Raw genomic sequence first — 6,448 nt, 5'->3', positions numbered from 1 at the left:
TCTTATTTCATATTCATTGAGCTGTGAAATGTTATTTTATAAAAATGATGTAAAGAAATGATCTTAATGTAAAAAGGTAAATGATATTTTTTTCCTGAGAAACTTTGTTTTCAAGACATTTTATTTAAACACAGATGTGTTCTATCAAATAAGTGTATATTGAAATCCAAACATGAAACATTGAAAGGCAATTCTACAGTTCCACGGATGTTTTAAGTTGATTGAATATCAATGGATATCTCAGTCAGGGTTGTATGGGCCCTCTCCCACCTTTGGACAGGGGCCATGGATCGGGGGGGGGGGGGATTTCAAAGGGGGGCTTTGCCCCACTTTTTCCCAAACTGTGTGCAAAAACATATCAATGACCATCTGAGTGTGATATTATGCATGGTCACCCTCCCCCTTTGAAATCCGTTCTGCTTCCCCTGTTGAAGAGGTATCCAAGGTTAACCTTTACTTCAAGGATTTTGATTCAAATATCCAAGCATATTTATTCAAATCTGTAGAGATTTCACTGTAAATCCAGTGTTTGGCTGGTCATTAAAATCTGCCCAGGGTTAATTCTAAATCCTTATAACATAGTGTGTGAAACTAACAAAATACTTGAAAAAATCCTATTCTTTTTTTTTGTGCAACCCTATATCTAGAATGTAACAACATTATAGATTACTAAATAAAAATGATGTATTAATATAATATTTCCATAGTTAAAAAGGAGCAAAATTTAATCTGAGAAGTGGTCCTGTCAGATTTGTTTCAATTACTTTATTTGTTCATTTTTGTCTAGTGCTGAATGCTACAGATTTGCAGTTAAGATTCCTTATTGAATGTGCAATTTATTATTGTATAATGATAAACTTTGATTCTGTAAATTTAGGTAAAAGTTTTTACCAAATAAAAACCAGCCTTTTCATTCCATTACTGGTATACATTTACCATGATTATTCCCAAAAATGTTTTAGAAAATTTTGAGATTTGGTTCACATCATGGTAATGCAGTTTGAATCAGCTGTTATGATTGAGTGATCTGTTTCTTTGACCTCTGCATTTTTAATCTTTAAATTGGCCAGTAAATTAGTAATCAAATTTTCAGTAAATGTCTGGAGCATCAGTATTATTCAGATAAAGTATGTGAGAGATTGCAGCAAATTAAGAAAAATGTGTATCATATTTGAAACTTTTTATTTTTGACATGTATTTCAGAAAAAGCATGATTTATCTGCAGCTTGTTGCATTATTGGAAGGGGTTATATTGAATTTATTACATGGCGCTGTTAGTAATTTGTGTTGTAAAAGTAATACACCTTTAGGTGTTGGATTCACTCCCTGGCATTTGAATATAACACCAAACACCCCCTGAAATTTGCAATATGTACAGCAACCCATGGAGATTGGATCACCCCCCTCCCCCCTTCCTGAATGACCCCCCCCAAAATAAAATCATTAAATTGATCTGCATACTTTGAAGTAAATCTTTCTCACTGAATTCCTTTCCAAATTCCAATACACAGCATATTATTTGAGGGTTGTCTATAATTATTGTCCAAATAATTCTTAACAATACTTTTAGATTTGGATATAGAGGCAATATAGGCAAATGCAGAAGGAACAGAGGCAAAACAACTCACACGTACATCCCATGGGGGGAAAAAGAGAATAATGAGAAATAATGAGTGAAATAATTACTGTACCCCCCTCAACAACTATATTACATACAGCAATTTGTCTTGCAGATATAAACAGCTTTGTGCAATAGTGATAGTATATAAAAAGTGATGATTAAATAAATTATTACAATCTTGTGATTATGATTCCTTAAAACTTATGAATATGTCAAATTCTATCTATGTGATTACAAAAATTGTAGGAACATGAATAAGATGGTAAAGTATATAAAAAAAGTTTAAGTCCCTATTTCCCAATTTATCTGTAATGTTTCCTATGTTAGTGATTCCTTTTAAGAAAACAGAAGAAGAGTTCGGGAAAAGAAATTGTCATGCTGAAATACTGACTGTACATTTTAAGCAATACATCAACTTTTTTTTCTATTTGTACATAGTGTACTTCACTTTCTTCAATATCATGCTAATCCTTGATCTTCGCATCCAAGCTGTTAAAAGATGTACCAAATACAATAATTATGTTATTGCCATGTGAAATTGTACAAATGCTACGATTGTTGCAATTTGAGATATTATTTATTATTACCATAGTACTGGTATGCAAAGATTTTTTTTCAAACTATGTGTTTATTTCATAGAGAATGTTCTATAAAAGATGTATTGTTTTATTGTTTTTTTACTTGTTGTAACTATGTGCGTTCCATGACTGATGTATCTTTTGTTACCACAGAAGATTTCGTCACAGCAGTAAGAGAAACCATGCTTCTACAAGTAAGATTTCTGTGATATTTTGATGACTTCCTGCGTAACAATATGCAAGCTATGATTAATGATGACTTTTCATGTTCCAAGGGAATTGTAAGAATTGGTCATTGGAGCCCCATTCGTAATGTCTGCATATTTTGGGGATTGGACTTTTGTTTTGTTTTGGGGGGATTAGTCATTCACCTATCTCCAGCCATGTTTAATCACAATAATGCATTCTTACTTTGCTATCTTCTAATACCCAAATCATTCTTTTTTTAACAAGAGCTAAAGAAAAGGGTTTGAGTAGAAATTTTTATGATGGCTTCTTCAAGAACCATTTGTTATTCCATCTTTTTGAATTTTTAAATGAAGGGGAAAGAAAAGGATTTTTATCAGCAACATTTGTATTATATTAACAAAAATATACTTTTGAAAGTCCTGAGGCAAATTTTAAACAATGTAAATATAAAAATAAATATTGTTAATATTTGACTTTTTCCTTTGGAATAAAGAAAAAAAAACATTATTGTAGATTCATCATTACTGAAAATGGTGTTTAATGTTATTCACCTTTCCAAAGTTATTTTTTCATTGCTTCTAATGTATTATTGAGTAATTGTCTTGCCCTATGTTCAGACAACAGTAATAACTATACATTGATTTGTGTGTGTGTGTGAATACATACCAAAATGTAACAGTTTAACCCATTTCCATTATTGTAATGTGATATTTCATTGTAACATTGGGATATGATTGTTACTCTGAACTTCAATTTAAGAACAAATGTCATTTTTCATTGTATTGGACAGTAATTATGAATACTCTGATAAAAAGTTAAATATCATGCTAATGTGTTGGCAGGGCATCTGTGTATTTTAAAGACACATTTTTCTTTATTACAAGAAAATAATTACAGATTTGTTATTGCTGTTTGTCAAAGTGACCTGGGGTCGTTTCATAGAGCTGTTCACAAGTTGTTAAAGGACAAGTTCACCCCAAGAAAAAGTTGATTTGAATAAAAAGAGAAAAGGCCAACAAGCATAACACTGAAAATTTCATCAAAATCGGATGTAAAATAAGAAAGTTATAACATTTTAAAGTTTTGCATAATTTCACAAAACAGTGATATGCACATCCTGGCCAGTATGCTAATGAGGAGACTGTGATGTCATCCACTCACTATTTCTTTTGTATTGTATTGTATGAAATATGAAATGTTCAATTTTCTCCTCATCAAAAGTGAAACAAAGTTTAATTCCTCCCTGAACATATGGAATTAGTATTTATAATACTATATGGTCAGTCAAGTTGTTCCTCATTGTCAAATCTGTAAAAAAAATGGAATATTGTATAATTTAAACAATAAAAAACAAAAGAAATAGTAATTGATGGACATCATGGACTGTCTCATTTGCATGTTACTGAATTGCATATCACTGTTTTGTGAAAAAGAAGCGAAACTTTAAAATGCCATAACTTTCTTATTTTACATCCGATTTTGATGAAATTTTCAGTGTTATTCTTGTTTGATTTTTCTCTATTTATTCAAATCAACATTTTTCTGGGGTGATCTTGACCTTTAAGAATGATACATGCCATTGAATGTTCATTGGTGATTATCTAGAACATAAGAAAGGTTCACCAGTCGTTCTTAAAGTCACTCTTGATCTACGAACATCTTTATGAAACACCCCCTAGGTGCCATTGAATGAATGATCTTGATAAAAAATTATGGTAAAATGTAACTTTTGCGTACGGTACATTACATTAACTTAAATTGAAATATTGCTCAGTCGAAGAAGGTAGAAACAAAATGCAGTGAATACAAATTTAAGTACATGTTATTGCCATCTTTATTTAATATCTGATGTTCTGAAATGAAGTTTTCTTCATCATGTATCAAGATTTTATTTATAATTTTTTGGGGTGTGAACAGTCCTTAGATTTCTCATTATTAAGTGTCAGAATAGATGGGCCGAGTTGGATAGGTGACTGCTGAGGAAATTGCAATCAAAATCCAGTGTGGCTCTATCATAAGATAAATCATCTTCAACCAGTAAATATGCTCTCCTGTGAGTGACTCCTGACACTTTGATGGAATGTTTGTGGATACCTTACAATCCATGAGTGTCGGGAAATAAACACCGTCAATTGTTATATGCTAATGAAATCCTTGCGAAAAATAATATGGTTGAGAGCAAATTTGGCAACCGATGACGACACTTCAGGAGTCCTTTTCTTAATGACTTCATTGATGAATATTCCACTAAATCATTTATTCATTCCTTATTTTGTGTCTCCTTGTATATCATGGCAATAGAGTATGGATGTCTGTCTCGGAAATTATGTAATAAAAGGAAGAGGGCGAGAGTTAGCATGGAAATTTGATTACAGGTCATGTGTCAACATCATTAGGTATCTACATTTGCCATATCCAGTACAGGAGGGGGAGTGCAAAACCTGTAATATTTCTTTTGTTGTGGTAAAATCATTAGTTTCTATTAAAATGGGGGGGGGGGGGTCCATGGCATCCATGGAAAAGTTCCAAGACAAAGGAGAAAAGGAAATGAAGGAAAAAATCTAAAGAATAGAATAAGAAAAGGGTAAAATATGATATAATTTGTTGAATATAATATGAAAATCTATAACAAATTTTTGACTTCATTAAAAAAAAAAGTTTTTACTTGCTTGCTCACAACACTTGTGCCCCTCCAAAAATGTTTGCCTTGATTTCACCATTGGTTTCAATGAACACATAGTGTTAAAATCCATTGCATTGATAATGGATTTTTAATTGGCATAAACTATGGATGTATTTGATTGAGATGAGGAGATACTTTGTACTTGTTGCTGCTTATTAACTTTTCAAAGATTTTTTTATCGTAGCATTTGAGATGCGTTATAGCAGTATAAACCTTGCTGCAATAACAAATACAGACATTTTGAGGTAATTATTTTGCTCTATTTAATTAAATATGCATGTATAAACTAAGAATATGATTGATAACTATGGTTAATGGTATGAATTGTTATGTGAAATTCCATCTCATTTAATGTAACTTATTCTACTCACTTGATCTATGTTTGATTAAACTTGCCATGTCATTGCAGATTTTAGTGTTTATTAATCATGTATTTTACAGAATGTTAATTGTAATGTTATGATCTGAAGGTGAATATTTATTGGACCAAGTAAATGATGAATGAGGGTATTTGAAAATCAAGTCACATAATGTGATATTTGCAATTTTAATGCATATTGCATAATAGATTATTGAAATTGACTTCTGTTGATTTTCAAATGTGTTTTCAATCATGTTTTTGAGCATAAACAAAGAATGAAGATAACTGGCATCTCAAACGCTAGTATTTACAGGACTATATTGATATCAAATACTCATGGGTTAATTGCAGATTTACAGGCATTTTTATATTGTAGTGAAATAAGGTAACCGTTATAAATCATATATTTCTTCCATTAATTTCATTTAAATGCTAGTTATATTTAAAGTGATTTAAAGTTCATAAAGTATCAAACAATTATTGTAGTCCTTGTTTAAAAATAATGCTCCTTGCAGCTTGTGTTAAAGCTAAGCTGGGATATATCTATTAAATTTTTATTTAATTCATTTCGCCCTCCCTTCCCTATTAATTTGCTATTTCATGCTGAAATTGCATTAAGTACAGAATATAGATTCATGCGCTGATGGCATTAGAGATATGTTTGGAGTATTTTGAGAGTTCTGAATTATTCTCGATGTAAACACAAACAAGTTTAGATGGCCTACAAACTACAACTAATATGTCTGGGGTGCATTGTGGAAAGAGTTTAGGAATCATTCTCATTAATGCGGTAATGCTTTTTTGGCCTATTCACACGCACATTGACAAGACAATAGTCAAATATGACTAAATTAATGGTTTCAATCAGCTGACCCTTTAATAGTCATTCTAACTAGTTTTGTATTAAGAGTGTAAGGATATTTAAAGCGCTCTGTAGCCTATAACAATAATAAATCATGAGCATGTTATAAGATGGGTATGGAAGTTACTAGAACCAGAGGATGTTCATACACTCA

Source organism: Lytechinus variegatus, chromosome 1 (genome assembly GCF_018143015.1).
Source record: "Lytechinus variegatus isolate NC3 chromosome 1, Lvar_3.0, whole genome shotgun sequence".
Lineage (NCBI taxonomy): Eukaryota > Metazoa > Echinodermata > Echinoidea > Temnopleuroida > Toxopneustidae > Lytechinus > Lytechinus variegatus.
The sequence above is the reverse complement of the archived record's forward strand: the minus strand, read 5'-3'. Positions refer to the sequence as shown.